We start from the raw sequence: 18,125 nt of genomic DNA, 5'->3' as shown, positions 1-18,125 counted from the left end.
GCAGCTTTTCACTTTTGTATTTTCAACTTTTATAGGCACGCCTCTCTTGAATCACAAAGGGCTTCCATATCTAATAGTAATAATAATAATCACTAAGTGCAATGCTGTCTGCAGGCCAGTTCTTCTTTGCACAATAGTCTACCTGCAATCATTTGAGTCCTTTATTGCATTTGTCCTTATTGTTTTATAAAAATCAGCAAGAACAGTGAAATCAAAATATAGATACCAATGATTACAAAAACATAGGTTAATATAGTTCATAAAATTAAGATAAAAAAAATCAGGCCTGCCATCAGAGCAAATGTTATCTGTGCAAGATTAGTGAGCATAATTTAAAAATATATAAAATGTAGTAGATATGCATTTTAGAGATTTTATAATATTTTTTAGAAACCTAACACACATAGTCAAATTTTGGACATTTGACTACAACACACATTTACGACAGTATGTTATGTACAAACTCAGAGAGTTCAACACTCACACATACAGTCTGAGATTTAACAGAGATTTTTTTTTCCTATTCTGCTTTTTTGCTTTTTCTTTTTGTCATACACCTGACAAATTATAAGGCCATGACTTGAATAAGATGGCCAACCCAAAGAGCTTTGCAATAAAATATCATCCTCGTGTCTGCATATAGTTATTTGTGCAAAGGATTCCCTTGTGATCAGAGAAGCAACTCTGTGAGGTTGAAGCCCTACAGGAGATGGGGGCTCCCACCACAGAGTATTAAATGTTTACACCAGAGAAAGAAAGGAACAGAACAGAAGGCTCACATGTCTCCACTCAAGGATCCTGATCCCCTTTCACTACGCCATGAATCAGGAATTTTAAACTTACATCAGAACAAATAACTCACCCTAGCCTCTCAATATCTTAAGTATTTATCTGACTGTGGCACTTTGACCATGGTGCTGTCTAGAGTGTCATTCATATTTTAACAACAGTTAGACAGCTTGCTTTTGTGACATCCCATAATTTTGGCTTAGACACTTACCATCTCACATAACATCAAGCCCACTATATTAAAATTTTATTTTTGTTACTACTGTATATATATTTTTTTAAAAATAGCAAATATTTTTGGCTTTTTTAAAAATATATTTTTATTTTAGAAAATACAAAAAAAAGAAATTTAGTTTAAATGAGAGAAATTTTACTTAATAATGTATTTGGATTGATTTTTATTTTTTCTTTCCTTATCAGGTACTCAAAAAATATATGTAATATTACCAAAATAGAAGAAATGTTCTGCTTACTGATAAGAAATAATATTAATGATATTGAAGATTTAAGTCAGGCTTTGGAATTGACCTTAATTTTAAGATAAAATATAAGCAAAATAACAACTGAAATAAGTTGATTTTGTCGACATTGAGTCCTATGGATATAATTTAAGCCTATGAGCAAAATTTAATTAACCAATATTAAATAAAATAATTTTAGATTAGTACCTTTTGGGTCCACAATGGTATTGTCCAATTAATTTACATTATGAGAAATTTAACCATAAAAAGTTAATCTGTATATAGTTTCTTTCTCCTTCCAAAAGAATACGAACACCTTCAGGACAGGTTCCTGAAAATGATTCATAATGCACTTAACTCTGTGCTTTGCACAAAATAGCCCCTCGAGCATGGGAGTCCTTATTGGAACAGATTGGTGGGGAAGAGGGAAAAGAGAAAGAAGGAATAGTGGCTATCATCTATTGAGAACTTGTTACGCTTCAAATATTATGCTAATCCTTTTACATACATTATTGCTTAATTCTCAGAAAACTTAGGGTGGAGGTTATTGTATATATAATAGAAATATGAAGAGATGAAGGAGAGAGAGAAGAGAAAGAAAAGGAATGGCAAAGGAAGAAATTTGTTTCAACCCTGTGTTTTCCTGGCAAAGAAATCAAAAGTAGTGAGAATGACTCGTCCATAGCTAATGGCAGATCACTACCAGAAGTAATCCTCTGACTTGTGATCCAGTGTTCTAGTTTTCATTACTGATCCTAACTGTACGTGTATTAAAAGAGACCTGGAAAAGTCTAAATGGCAACTTACTCCTTAGAACCTGTATAATAATCCGATACTGAAGACTGGAGAGACAGTGTGGGATCCTGAAAATGCAGCTGAGACCAGAGGATCATGATCCTAAAGAGACACAGATTCAGTATTGCACTGAAAAGTGCCTACTAAATAAATATGTAGTTGTATATTTTAAGTCACATTATACATACAGATGAAACAAAGTCTGGTATGCACATTTTTGCCACTATAATTCTGACAGGAATAGGTAACAATAGGTAAAATCAATTAAAATATATTGTCAATTTTTAAGCAAAAATCCATTTGGTTAAATTACAAAATATTCCATAAGGCCATATTTCAGTGTCAGGAAAATAAACTTACATTATGGGCTATTCTACCTCTCCAAAAAATAGATTTCTTCCTTTGTCCTTTCAGGATTTTCAAAAATATACATGACACCTGATATATATATTTTTTTCTTTCAGCATCTATTCTCTAGCTATCGGCTGTCATTTCAGACACAACGACAGCATGTGAGTATGTAATACAATGAATTGTTAGGAGGGAAAACACTGTTTGCTTAATAAAATAGTAGCTGAAGTACAGTCGCAGTGACATGCATACATGTTATCCTCAGCTGTGGAGTCTCTTATAAGAATTAGGATGACTATTCCTATAGTAGAGATCTAGTCTATTAGAATGCCAAAGGCTGGGAAAATGGGTTAAGACTACATAACTTGATAATATATGTGACTATTATTTTAAACAGTGAGACTCCATATGTGAGTTGAGATTAACAGTAATGGCAATAAATACACTAATCATAATTTATTATGCTTTAATAACATGCTACTTTCCATAATACAAACACTTTCAAAATCTCAAACAGATGTGCTCAAAACCAAATTGCCAAACAAATAAGCCACCTCCTACTGTTAAAGGTAGTTTAAATATTGCAAAAACAACTTAATAAAGATTAAAGAATCTAATAAGCTTTGGGGTTTCTTATAACAAAACAGCTTTTAAGAGTCAGTCAGAGACACCGAGAACGAGAAAACACTCATGTTCGATGTGCTGTGTAAAGGGTGGTAATAAATACATTTAAGAGAGGTGGATTTTAATAATAAGAACAAATTTTGTTTTCTTACCAATGACTGCCCATGAGGCACATTCTTAAGTCGACTTGCGTGACTGTGGCTATTTGTCAAAACTGGCTTCATCATTTACAGTCTCAGAGTTCTTTTCCTTTTAGCTCAATGTTGTGATGGAATCGATACAAATCTGCTCTTAAAATATCTGTCTCTGACCTGTGTTTGTTTTAAGCTGCATCATTCATAATGGTGATGGATAGGTAATGCTATTCCTCTTTGTCTGCACAAAGCACCACAGCATCAAAAGCGCATATATTTTATGCCCAAGGTCAGAAGAAAATTAATGGATAAAGAACTAGATAAAATGGAGTTCAAGCTGAATGGGCTGAGCGAGCTCTACAGGGTACAGACCAGGCAGGCAGTACAAAGCCCATTATACTTAAACACTCTTGAAGCATTTCAGAAGTGGAATCGTTTCCACAGGCTAACACATAAAAGCACCAAGCTCTCTCATAAAAGCACCAGGCTGCCATAGAGAGCCCACAGGTATGCACAAAGTGCTCCTGCTCATGGGTTTTCACGGCATAGTCCATCTATCAATTTTTACCTTGAGCAATAAGCCCATTTGGTGTTTATCACTAAAGTTGAACAAGTTATGCTTTCATGTCATTAGTAAACTTCTCTTTTAAGACTTTCCTACTAATGCTATCTCTACCTCTCACTCTCTAATTCCACCCAGTAATATCCAAGAGTTTGACATACCAGTGAAGAGATAGGGTTAGCTGGTTCTAGAAAAACAGAGCTTTATAGTAAAGAGTTACAATCCACTTTCTGTAATATTCAATTTCTGACATCTAATGTCAACAAGCTAAACTGAGTAAAGGAAAAAACCCTGAGAATTCTAATATCTGGCATGTAAGATACTATAAACATCATCCATGAGGACTCAGTTTATAATATCTATACATAAACACATAAAAATAAGTATCTTCCAAAGTTAACCAACTCAAAACCAATGGCTTTCTTCAAATACCTTGCTGAGGAGACAGTATTAGCCTTTCTGGTGGATAAATAGCAATTAAGCAAAGTGATATTGCAATTTAGCCTAAAAAACACAGTTTTAGATTTGGAAAACCAGTATTTGTTGAATAGATAGTGCAAGCTTTTTTGTTGTTGTTATTCACTTTGTTCTAAGGGGAGCTCATTGTAACAGTCGTGATGTGTTCCTATAGTAAAGCCTTTGACTCTGTGAAACTGTATAAATAAACTGCTTCTGGAAGCTGAGGAAATTGACCATTATCTCCGAGAGCATGCTCTGATAAGATTCTATCAACATAAAGCCAAAACTCATCCAGAGCATCAAAAGAGGAAAATTTCTAGTGATAGTTCTTGGTCATGGTCTCTTTCAGGCCAATTATATGGCACCAGAAAGAATAAAATTATGAAAGAATTAAAGTTGATGGAAACAAAAATAGTTTTCAGTGACAATACAGAAATTAAAACCAAAATTCAACAACTCAAGTTTTACAGTGCAATGAAAATGCTTTTCCACATAATTTGTAAACAGATAAGGTAGCATTCAATGAGCTCTTTTTAAAAATATAATAGGAAAGTTCTGGATGTCTTAGTAAAACTGGTTTGAACTCTTGAGTTAGCCACAAATTAGGTGTGGCTTTAACGAAGAACTTAATCTTTCTGCTGCAGTTTATTTGTAAAATTAAGTCAGGAGAAAATCTCTAAAGACTCTTCTGTCTAACAAAAAGCAAAACTAAACCCTCTCCAAAATCTTCTATATTTTCTTAACATAGAAATTCCTACGTTGATGATGTGAGGATAAAGACCTTTGCATTTTAATGCCACTGGAGAGACAAGACTTTCTGCCCTGCATCCACAGGACACTTAAGTATACAAAATAACTTCAGAAAAACTCCTCATTTAGGAAAACTGCAATTATGCAGAATTTGTAAGAACTATAAAAATGTTTTCAAATGGTAATAAAAGGCTTAAATGAAGAGTAATGGTCTAAAGATTAAAAGAGAAGAAATTAAGACTAGACATCACAAAAATATTTTGCAATGGGAATTAGGCAATAGAGTAACTGCTCAGAGGGGTACTTGAGTCGTCTTCATTAGAGACACTAAAAAACAGATAAAAATCTAGTAGGAAGTCTAGTGAAGACTCTTTTTAAATTATATGTGTCACTCCTTGACATGAAAATATATTTAAAGGACAATGTAACAACACTCCCACCATCTAACATGAGTTTTCCTCTTTTAGATACTATTTTTCACATTTTTACACATATTTTACATAGTTATTAAACATAGAACAATGTCCACATTGGCTTGCGTGATGTTTCACATATATTAGAATTTGTTGTCATAGCAATCCATATACTAAATATTTTTGTTCACGAATCTTTAGGCATCTATCAAATTACCTCTGTAATTTTAAACTTCTAGGACTAGAAATATCAGGTTAATGGATATGAGTATTTTATTCCTATTATATGAGTATTTTATTTCTATTTTAACATGCTGATTATTTAATGTTAAAATATTAAAATGTAATTCAATGCTTACTTAATGTTAAAATTCTTTTGCAAATATATAGCAATGTTTCAATAATTTGCACTTATTTTACCACTGGTCAGGATAAACGTTTTATATGAGTTGGTTTACTGAGGGCTTGCTTCAGGAGTGTACAACTTGTGCAGTCACACAGAGCTCCTTGCTAGGTTAATGCTTTACTCCTTTCATCTTTAACTTTTCAAAAAATTTTGAACAAGTGGCTCCACACTTACATTTTGAACTGTCTCTCAAAATTATATAGCTGGTTCTGGGTTTATTTGTTTTGTTACTGCTGTTGTTAATATGCTTGAGTTTTTTATTATTAGATTAAAATATGTTCCAAAAATTCTAGAGTTAGGCATAAAATATTTTTCATCTTTATGCAACTTAAGAAAATTATTGGTGCTTCTAAAGGTATGCATATTTATTTCTATTATATATTTATTCTACTTTTGCAAGAAATGAAGTAACAAAGAAAATAGTCAGAAATAACCTAGGAAGACTAGACCATTTCAACAGAATGAAGAGACAGTTCAGTTTCTAGAGTGTTAGAAGATTTGGGAGACCCTGAATCATAGCATAGAGAGATGAGGGCGCACTTAAAAAGTTAGTTCGCTCTGGGTTCAGGGCGATCAGCCAGATAATATTAAACTGGCTAAAAGCCAGACTAAATGCATTTTTTCTCACTTCAAAATATATAGAGCCATCTTTCTTGACTATTAACCATATCTCTAACCTTCATGAAAATTGCCTTTGTTTCACTTCCTCTATCTTCAGCATAGAAATGATAAAAGTTTTCTCTCCCATAAAAAAAACCTCTGCGTAATTTGTACCACATAAGTAAAAAGCATTAGTAGCATTTATGAAACACTGCTATTAATTCTGCATTTTTCACTTATGCAGAATATTTTGTAACTACTGTTATGATTAAAATATGAATGAAGGTAATATGTTTGTTTGTATTTTAATTCTAGTAGAATAATTTTAGAATTCATGTGTGCATGAACTTGGCAGAAAATAATTTCTCTAATGAATATTTTAACTTTCATTTAAGGGTGAGTATGGTAATACCCAATCATTCATCCTCATCTTTTCAGATACTTGGCAGACGTAGCAGTTCCAGAGAACTTCTCCAATCCTCCTCAATATAAAATCATTTTTATCATATTCTATTAATGCTTCAGATGCCATCTTAACTCCTGTGCAAACCTAGTAATAACTATAGATACTGCCGAGGATATGCTATGTCATTCACCTTTTAGTCTCTCTGATTGAAACCTGTCTCAATCCATCTTAAGACTGAAATAGTAGCTGCTGATTAAAACTTCCCAAATCATTATCATCAAAATATTAATAATTAATAGTAACCTATAATAATGAATATTCTATTGGAATTGTCAATCAAGGCAGCACTTCCTGAGAAGTTCACTTTAAAGTACTGAATTTGTACATTTTCTATTATAGCTGTTACAATATTGCCCCTTCCTCCAATAGATTTATCTGGACATTTTAATTAATAATGACAATATTTAGGAGGACCTAAAAATAGCCTTAACATTATTGAGCAATGAAGTAAATAATACCAAATTGGTATCAAATAGTAAATGACCATGAAAGCATTATAATCTCAGCAGTTTGAAAGCATCTAGGGAACATTCAATTTATTAGGTGTTTTTACATAGCAGAAGGAAGGTTAATAAATCTAATAGAATAAATCTTTTTCTTAGACTTTCCAGATATTTTTTTGTAACCTTTAGAGCTCAAGGCAGTTTCTTGTGGGTTCTTTCCATTTTTCTCCACTCAGTGAAATAAATATCCATGTTTAGCCAGACATCTATTCTTTCCCCAGAGCTATTAAAACTCAATTAGTTGCCCAATTAATTGTCAATCTCATTTAAATGACTCACTGGTGAACTCCAAACTTATAAAATGAAGTGATATGCTGATTTCCATAAGTAGTCGCAGAGTTAAAAATAAACTTAGAAGAATGGGAATGCCCAAGAGAAGAAGTACCTTTAAGTAGAAAATCAATATTCTATAAAGACAACTAAAAGCATATTAATCCAACCTTGGCGATAAAGTCACAGGGATAGTCTGGTCACCTATTTTATCACAGCGATGTAAATAGATCACACCTCACCTGAATCAGGGCTTATAGAACTGGTTTTGTACTCAGAATACTAGCTTGTCCTGTAGTTCAGATTACAAACAGGTAGATCTTTGACTTTTAATTTAATAGGATAAAATTTTTAAAATTTGTGCTTATACTATATGCTTCATTTACGAAGAGTGAGCTAGAATTTTTCTGAAGGCAACTCAGATTACATGTGTGCACGGGAGAAAGAGAAAGATGATTATATATTTGTATACTTCGAGCAGGGCCTGACTGAATTTATTTCTCAGGAACAAACATACTCAAGTTTTGAAATGCTTCTATACTTTTTTCTCACTGCTCAACCCCTTATTTCAAGTTTTCATAGAAAAATCAGTGATTAAATGCCGAAAGTATAGCAAATTCATTAAATAGTTCTATATGGAATAGCCAACTTAGACATTTCATAATACTGGTGAACTGTTTTCCCTGCTGTTGTCTCTTAATTCTTCAAAATAACTTCAAGCTAATAAGCATCCTTTGCTACTGTCTTTTACCAGATATGACCTCAATCTGGACTGATGTCTCTGTAAAAATGTGGCTGCAGAAGAGACTTATCTTTGTGCGCACGCGTGCGGGGGTGTGTGTGTGTGTGTGTGTGTGTGTGTGCGTGCGTGAGTGCGTGCATGCACGCACCTACGCACAATTAAGTCCACTATATTTCCATTAAAATGTAAGAAAAACAAGCACACGTTTGCTGAAGAATAATTCAGAAAGTAATAGTTTTTCAAAATGAGTTTAAATTGCAAAAACAAATGGTTGCAACAAATGTAGTTATTCTAAGTTGTAAGAATATTAACTAAAATTTATTAAATAGTACTGTGCTAGGTAGTACAGATGCGGAGTTCACCTAGGGAAGGTTCCTTGCACGGCTGAGCTCTGGGCTTAGTTATGATGAACAGGAAAGGTGCTGCAGAGAAATGACTTGGGTCAGTTTACATTTACAAATGATATATCCCTAACAGCTTTTAAATCCCCAAACATTGTAATGGATCGTATTTAGGATGCATGAGGTTTGGAGGACAGTATTTGCACAAATTATTTATCTATTCTTCCAACAGCAAATCCTAAAATGTTCGGAGATTATTGAAGGCTTTTTTCCTTTCCTCTTAAATATTAATGTGCACACTTTCCACCAACTGTTGGCATGTAATACCTGTAGCGATTTGATTCTATGTTTGTAAAAAATAATGTCAATATCTGTAATAACTATCAACATATGATATTAAGTTCTGTTATAGTGCCATTTCCAACTTACTAGAATAATAAGTCTACATTTCAGGCAAGCTTCCAAGAGAAACTCACACTGATATTTGTAGGGGGAAATGATGATTGCTTTATGGTCACGATTTGAATTTTTAATGATTATCTATTATACTTTATGTCTTTTTCAATGTTTTCTAACATTTCAGAGTTTAGTTGTTTCCTAAGTAATACTGTAAAGTAAAAATAAACAGAATTTCTGTAGATTGAGACCATAATTTTTAAATTAGAGTTATGTGTGGTTCTGTTTTTGTGTCTAAAAAGACACAAGTATATATTTTTGTGTTAGGTATATCTATCTATAGCAAAGCTAATACAACAACAAAATAATCCATTATTTCATACCCCTATCTCTTTGTTGAATATCTCTAACTGCATGATTCAGACAGAGGAAATCTCAAAATAAATTATTTCCTACCATCAAACCTCCACAAATACATTCTATTCTCTTTAGGTCCAATCTCAACACATGCCAACTCCAACAAACCAGTAGGCCAATCCAGAAAGTACCTTCAGTGACTTTTCTTCCTTAGTGGCCCCACTCAGTTGTTATTGGTACTACCTTTGGAGTCACCCCATATCTTTCTTTTCATCAACACTGCTACTACAGTCATCTGGACCCTCATAATTTATTGTCTATTTTAACTTCAGTACAATACTCATCCAATCCGTTTTCCCTCTAAGCTATAGTCAGAGCCATCGTTCAAAATAACAAATATTTACTAGGCTTTTCCTGATTCAAATATTTTACCGTCAAAGGCTACATCAGTCTACGGCCACGCAATCCTGAACAAGCCAGATCCTGTCTGATCTCAGAAGCTTAAGCAGGGTTGGGCCTGTTTTGTACTTGGATGGGAGACCACCTAGGAAGATCAGGTGCTGTAGGTGTAAAAAAATAAAAAAAAATAAAAAAAAAATAAGGGATTGTAAGCTGACAAGGTCCTTGAAATCTGTGAGGTCAACCAAGGGTTGCCTCACCTAAAAAAATTAAATAAATGAATGAATGAATGAATGGATAGATAAACAAACAAACAAATAAATAAATAAATAAAATCAAAGGCTACACCAATCTCTCCAGGTCCATTTCTCTAATTTCCCCAGCACGACTTGCACCCTTGAATATGAGCTACATTAGAGTTCAGTAAATGCACCACATTGCTTTAACATATGCCCTCTCTGCCTGGAATACCTTTAACTCTCATCTGCTTACAGAACTCTAAGGCATCCTTCAAGTCTTAGCTCAAATGTTACTTCCTTTTAAAACCTCCCATAACTTCTCAAATAGATTGAGGATCTGCCGTCTCTATGCTGGAAGCACTTTCAATATACTTTCTACTTACACTAAGCTGCAATGGTTATGAAAGATGGTCCCGGAACAGCAGCCTATCACTGAGAACTTATTAGAAATGCAAATTCTTGAGCTACACCCTAGACTTACTGTATCAGAAACTACAGAAGTGAAACTCAGCAATCTGTTTTAACAAGACTTCCAGGTAATTGTAATGCATACTAATGTTTGAGAACCCATGTTCAATTGAGATCATGTGTTTTCATATCAGTCTCTACATCTGAGATGACATTAATGGTTTCGACCTTTCCTTCTCTCTGAATATGCAGTATACATTTGTTAAACACAAGAAAAAATTTTAAAAACCCGATAATTGTTTGGAATTTTATAATTAACTTAGTTGTACTTTAAACAGAAACTTAATACATAATAGGACTATACATAGGGTACTCACTCGAAATCTGAAGATGATCCCGTTAAAACAATGGTACACATGGAGCATTACCAGTTATCCCATGACACATTCGCCATGAAAATCAAGATCATATGAACTTCCTTCTAAGCAAGACTGTAGGATCACTCACGAAATATTGCCATAAGTGAAAGTCCATTTACAAACTATTTCTTTAAACAATCAACTGGGGATGCTGTTGCTCAGAAGCTGCCCAACTCCTACAGATGTTTTTTAAACCTAAAGATTTGTGCTTCTTGGAACTTTATTGTCTATATATCTAATGTGAAAAGCTGTAGTAATAATTACTTGATTAATAATTCAATACAATAGTTGCAAGCACTACCAACAAAAACTCTAAGAAAATCTCTCTAGGCTGTCAACACGACAAATGCTCTAATTATTGGTTAGGGGACTGTAGAGATCTGAGTTGATGGCCAGCTATGGTATGGACATTGGCTGGTACAGGGAAAGTACTGAGCAGTGTTAATCAGGATCTTCCGACCCTGGCCATAACAACTCAACATGTATTTTCTGGATGCTAAAGTGTTTGAAATCAGGACTGGATATTACACTTTGTGCTCTATTCTCCATCCCCAAGTGCCATTTACAGTGTCTTTCCAGGTAGGTGGTAAGTAGTTTAATACTGACAAACAGAATTACCACATACTACTCCTTGGCTAAATATTTTGAGTAAAAGTACAGGAATTATTTTTAAATTACATGGTATTAGTTTTTTAAAAATCAGTTCCTCAGCATTATCTTCTACTACTATTTTATAGTACTTCTGTTGTGGACCTCAACTTATAAATTAAACTGGATTTATGAATATTTTCAGTGTCTGAAGACAGACAACATATTTTTCACCTATGCATGTCCAACACCAACCCAATTCTTAGAAGTTGTGCAATTAAAGCTTGTCGAAGAAAGGAAGGAGGGAAGGAGAATGAAGAGAGAAAGGAAAGGAGGAAGGGAAGAAGGAAGGAGGCAGTAAGAACTTCCAATGAATTGGAACTTAAATTATAGAGAGTATTTCATACAGTGCACATATGATTTCTAAAGGACTATGTCATGCTATATGAACTGATTACCCCTCTTAATGACTTGCTGAGGTTCCATAGATGACTTAACTAAAGGGAGATATTATAGGGCTATAACATTTTTTCTCTCTTTTTATTTTGTGAGCTATACAGTATGAAAAATGAAGTCGATTTGCCTGAAAAATTATCTAATCAGTAGATGCTCAATAAATAATTACTTAGTGAATTCATTAATATAAACAATCACTAACACTTTTAACAAGATATCTTTTATAGTAAATTTGATATTGACATATTTATATATTCTCTTACAACAAAAATATAAAGTATATCACACTTTAAGATAAAATGCCATTTACTCTTGTTATTAGTGTATTACTTAATATTAAATAATTGCATTGAAAAATAGTTTAGTAGTTTTACTTAGAACTAAAGAAATAGATCTCTCACAAAATCTCTGTTAGTTGACTGAATCCAACTCACATATTTTACGCAACGCAACAGCACTCAAATGTCATTCAGACAATAAGGATTGTTCATTCATTCCACATTCATTCATACTGACATTTTCTGATCATTTGTTTATGCCAACCATTTTAATAAGTTTTGAGTAACAAAAGGACAAGAAATCTACAGTCTCTTCCATAAAAGAACTTGCATTCTAGACGAACAAAAGAAGATATACATAGTTGCAGACCAAAGTATTTTAATGGAATATACAGTATTTTTATAAAAGTATTATCAGATCAAAGTAGGGTATTGACCCCATCTGCTAAAGAAATTGAGAACAGTTTCAAAAAGGAGCTTCAAAGAGTTGGATGGTGATAGACAAGAAAGATCTGCCAGATGGTGAAAAAGCCAGAAAATTAACCGGAAGGAACACCATGTGGACACACATGTTGGGAGGAACCTATGAGATATTTAGTGAGACTGAACAGTGTTCAGGATGGGAAAAACCATTGCTGAGGTGAGAGAGAACCCAGAGGCCATGCTAAATAGTTTGTTCATCATTCCACTGGTAAATCATCAGACATGTGAAAATGAGGCAGTGATGTGATCAGCTTTCACTCCTGTGTGGTAGTCACGAACATTTGTCAGTATTTTGAGGAATTACCACAGAGCTCTTTAAGCCATTCCATGAATTTTCAGCAAGACAGTCATTGTACAGGGGAAAACACATTTCTATTAATAACAAAGGTGTCCTGATAATGTCAGGTATTAAGACAGATATGAAATTTACCAAATGCTTAAGGTAAAAGTGTTACCAGTAGCAGTGGATATGAAAAAAGAGAATAGAAAAAAAGAAAGAAAAAAGAAAAACGATATTACTGGCAACTTATAGAAAACACAAATTAAGAACAAGCCAATGAAGAGTGTTCAGCTTCGTTAGGAACCAGGAAAAAATAACTAACAATGAGATATCATTTTATACCTATAACGCTGTCAAATTTAAAATTCTGAAAAAAACAATTTTGGCAAGGATATGTAAAAAAGACAAATCTTATTACTGGTTGAAATATAAACTGAGATAATAATTAGAGATGAATTTAGCAATCGGTTGAAAGGTTCTTTGTTTATTTCTGTTTTTGGTTATTCGGTTCCACAAATTGAATAGGCCAGTCTCTGGAGAATTTCTCTCCTTTGTAAGAGCCACATGTGAGCATATCAATTGCAGCACTGTTTGAAACTAGAAACAATCAGAAACCACCCGGATACTCATTAGCTTAAAAATGGATTAATAAAGTATGGTTTATTAATTCAATAGAATACTTAAGGCAATAAAAATCAATGATCTAGACTACAGGTTTCAACATGGCTTTTTTTTTTTTTTACATATTTGATAGTTATATTTCTATATAATTGGGTTCTTTAAACACTGTGTATTTTTTTTTTTTGCAGATTTTTTGAAAAACAACATTGAGCAAACCAAACAAGCTGAAGAATACCATTTATGTAAAATATGCCAATTTATATAAAGTTCAAAAACATTAAAAACTATACTATCTACTATTTAAGACATGTATATATTTTAGGGATACAAACTTTCGCAGAGATAATAATAAATACTAAAAATCAGTATACTTTTGTTCTCTGGTGAGAGAGGTGGAAGAAGGGAAAGAAAAGAATGGACAAACTATAATGTTTTGTTTCTTGAAATACGAACTGTGACACTATAGAAGGATTTAATAGATTTCTCACCATTGTTATTTTCTGTATTTTCTTAATTTCATATTTAGAAAGTAAAGTTCATGTTTACTAGCACTTCCGTGGCAAATATATTTTCTGTACCCAAACACAGGAATGATTTAACAATTTGCATCATGTCAGTGAGAAAAGGAACCCTTATCTATAAAACAATGTCTTTTGGTTACATCCTGCAATAAAGCCCTGGACCATTATGTTGAATGGGAAAATGTCCCAGACCCTGGCCTCTCCTGATTGCTGATATGTGTGTAGTACATATTGGTGTTGGTAGTTATTGATCCTTTTGCTGAGTTACTAGAAAAAAAAAGAAAAAGAAATCCTAGACTTTTCTTAATTATGTTATCACTGATTATGGCATTCTTTCAAAAGCGTTGGTATTCTGCAACTCAGCATAAATGATATTGCCTTTTATTATTGCTAAGAGACACTTGAGTTTCATTCACAAATTTAAGTGATTTTACATGTTTTTCCTAACATTTACAAATAGAGACTCTACCCTCAGCATTAACTAGTAAATTGTGTGCAAATATAAGAAACATCACACTTCTTAAAATAACAGAAAACAATTCAGTTACCTTGGGAGCTCAAATGAATATAATACTTGTCATGAGAAAAATTCAACATTAACCATAAAACCTGAAACTGAGATAGTCAACTCCAGAATATTGAATTTTTAAAAAAAATTAACTGTAGGGTTTAAAAGGGGAGAACAAAGGGAAAATGTAGAAAGATGCTTGATGATGGTATAAGAAAAAAAAACAACAGAGAAATCTGGGGCTCCATGATGAATGAGCTTCATTCTCCTGAGTCCTTTTTTTGTTGTCTTGGCTCTGGCAGAGTTCAATCACTGAATTGCTCTAAACAATAATGACTCTAATACTGGTCTTCTTTTAAGTCACTTAGACATGATTTTCTCCAGGGAATGAGAAGCATAAAGATAGACGTTCAATGCCATTAGGATGTTTAGGGATTAGTGGGATTTAATATCATTTTGAGTCATGTCAATGACTATGTGCATGGTTACTATGTATCATACCAACCACCCTGCACTAAAAATAGTCCTTATGTAGACACGTCAATTTTCATGGTAGTCTTTACTTGCTTGGATGAAACGTGTATATTCTGTTAAAATCACATTGATTTTTGCCATTTTCAAAAGTTACTTTAGTAAGTGAAAATTCTAAATTCCATTGATTAAATGCTTGTGATTGGTCTGCGACTTCTGACTCCTTTGGCTGCCTTTCTTCATTATACTTTTCAAAGGCCCTTTGGGGTAGGCCATATCCCCATTTTATAAATCAAGAAGCTGTTTCATGAGTCCACTTACCTTCTCTGTGTCATGGTTTCCTTATCAGTCAAAAAGGGATTAAAGTTTTATTTTAAACGACTATACTCATAAACAAATAGGAGGTATATTAATAGGCATTTGTTTTAAAAAATAATTTATAATGCCCCATGAGTTATAAAAAAATAGATTATATAAACAGCATTGATTCTTCTTCATTAAGTCTCTTCAGGCCTATGTCTATTTCCATCTTAAAACCACAACACTGTTAGTCTGTACTACTCGTTTCATATGGGAGACTTATTATTCAGTTCTCTAGTGTCCCACCTCTTCTAGACTGCAACTGAAGACAGCTGTCCCACAAAAGCAAGGGAACTTACAGGCTGACTTGGTTAAACCATTCAAATTAAATGTTTAAAAAATGAGACCTCAAGACATAGTATGACTTTTCATATAACTAGTTAAGTGAGTAAATCAGGACAATCCACCTCTCTGGCCCCTATTCACTACAACAAACAGTCTGCTTCCACCCTACGATTTTAAAATATAAAGTCTTAGACACAGAAGCCAAATTGGTCATTATGTCCAAACCCTTCACTTTACCCATAAGAAAACAGACTAAAAAATATTAATTGACCAGAGTTACACATTATTTTTTTTTCAGGTGATTCGACCAGTTACAAATAATAAAAGTCACCTCAGGAAACAGCTACAAATTATGACACTATGTTCACCTCTAACAATTTTAAGAAAATCAGACTTCATAGTAATGCCAGGCTTTTTCTAATTTCACTGACTTCATTTCAATATCCAGGAAAAGAATAAATTAATGTTGGCTTTTGCCACTGTAGTAGTTAAACATACTTGTGAAATATGAAGGTACATAATTAAAAATAATTTGAGTAAAACTAGTAAAATTTAGTCATCCTATTATGATATTCCTTATAGTTTCTTAATCATACAATGGTAAATGGAAAATTGGATGAGGGGTAAATCAAATTAAATTTAACAGACTAAAAGTTCTCATATATCTCTAAAGAAAAATAAAGACATTGTTAGTTTTGAAATACCTTGACCTCAATGGCTCTGGAAAGCTATATGTGGTCTTTACTGCCAAGTAACCAAGAAATCTGAAACATGTGTTACAAGAAGTAACAAACTACCTAGTGGGAAGGGACTGAACTTAAAGATCCATAAATGTAAATCTTCACTGAGGCAAATAATTTTTTAATATATGTTTCCACTGGTGAGATGAAAACCATAAACCCTCAGAGATGTCAACAGACACTTGAAGTAATCAAGTCACTAGAATTAAGCAGCAATTGCTTTTTGCATCCCAAATAGGGTCAAGTGCCAACAATCTACCAGTGATTGGGCTATTCTCCTCAGAAGACAGGCAGCTCCCCCGTGACAATTTTAGGTAAACCTGATCTTTGACTATGTGGTGTAATTGGCTTTAATTTAAGGATTTTCTTTTACTGTGTCTTCTACCCATGAGAATGAAAGCCAGCAAAGCTAGGCTAATTTGCATTCTGAAATTTCATTCTGTGTTTTTATTTTCCTTTAGAGGGTTCTTGTTACAGAGGAGCTTCATTAACTCAATTAGGCATGATCCAGTGGGTCCGTACAAATTAGGCTAGCCACAGTGTCTTTAGAATGGACAAAAATAAGCCAGCTGTACACTTTATATTTTGAAAGAAATCATACCAGCTGACATTTGTGTCACGGTCATGTTAAGCACATGGCAATTGCAATAACCAAAATGTGTTTTGGAAGCTCTATTATCCAACACTGGAAGATATATAAAAGATACACCAATAGAAAAGGGAATAAACCGGTTTTTTTACCATGAATTTCTCATAGGACTTAAGTTCTCTGCTTTATCACAGAAATGATGAGTCTTCGGCAAAACATATATTCATATATCAATCTGTAACAACTAGTGCTATGATAACTTAGATTACAAAACACCTAGGAAGGTATTTTCATTATCTTCCTATCACACACACATACACACACGCGTGCGTACACACACACACACACATACACACACACACACAGAGTTAGTGACATCAACCAATAAAAAGAACACATGAAACCAGATTCTACCTCGCCTCCAACCATAAAAAGTTGTTGCTTTTTGCCTCAGTTTCTTATCAACCAGTAGAAATAATGATAACCATCATTCTTTAGAAGAGGAGTCTTTCATCCACGTACTTGTCCATAAGAATCACTTAGGTAATTGTTAAAGAGATTCTTGGGCCGTATTTCAGACCTACTGAATCAGAATTTCCAGTGAGGAGTCTAGGAATTTATTTATACAAGTGATTCTTAATGAGTTGCTATACACTAAAATATAAACAGTGTAAAAGCTCTATAGGAAATTCTGAGTGATATGTAAGTATACAAAATCATCATTATTCAGAGGAATTACCACTACAAAATAACATTTTGAGAAAAGATCATACTGACAAGAATTTATTTTGGCTGACCTTTGCATTGTGAGGAACGGCTGTGCTAAATGAACCAACCTACCTACCAACCAAAACAGGTGCTTTCAAGAAGCTAAAGATATGCTCTTATGCACTTGGGATAAGTACAATTTTTAACTATAAACGAAAAAAGTTTACATCTTGTACATTTAAAGCAGTAAACTATCATAGATAGAGTTTTCATGAATCCAAGGATAGAATAATAAACAATAAGGTGTAATTGCAGTTACTTTGACCTGTCTCCTGATTCTTCATGAATGTATT

At 33.4% G+C, this 18,125-nt stretch overlaps 1 protein-coding gene and 1 pseudogene across 20 annotated transcripts in view; one reads left to right on the top strand and one right to left on the bottom strand.

The window, feature by feature from the left end:
- Positions 1-18,125, bottom strand: part of PTPRD (protein tyrosine phosphatase receptor type D) — a 467,045-nt gene that overhangs the window by 225,545 nt on the left and 223,375 nt on the right. The gene's annotated exons all lie outside the window — the stretch shown is intronic.
- LOC120597353 (uncharacterized) lies at positions 9,869-9,988 on the top strand (annotated as a pseudogene).

The sequence above is a fragment of the Pteropus medius genome, unplaced genomic scaffold (genome assembly GCF_902729225.1).
Source record: "Pteropus medius unplaced genomic scaffold, Ma_sr-lr_union100, whole genome shotgun sequence".
Classification (NCBI taxonomy): domain Eukaryota; kingdom Metazoa; phylum Chordata; class Mammalia; order Chiroptera; family Pteropodidae; genus Pteropus; species Pteropus medius.
Note: the sequence above shows the minus strand (reverse complement) of the source record. Positions and strands in the feature narration are given on the sequence as shown.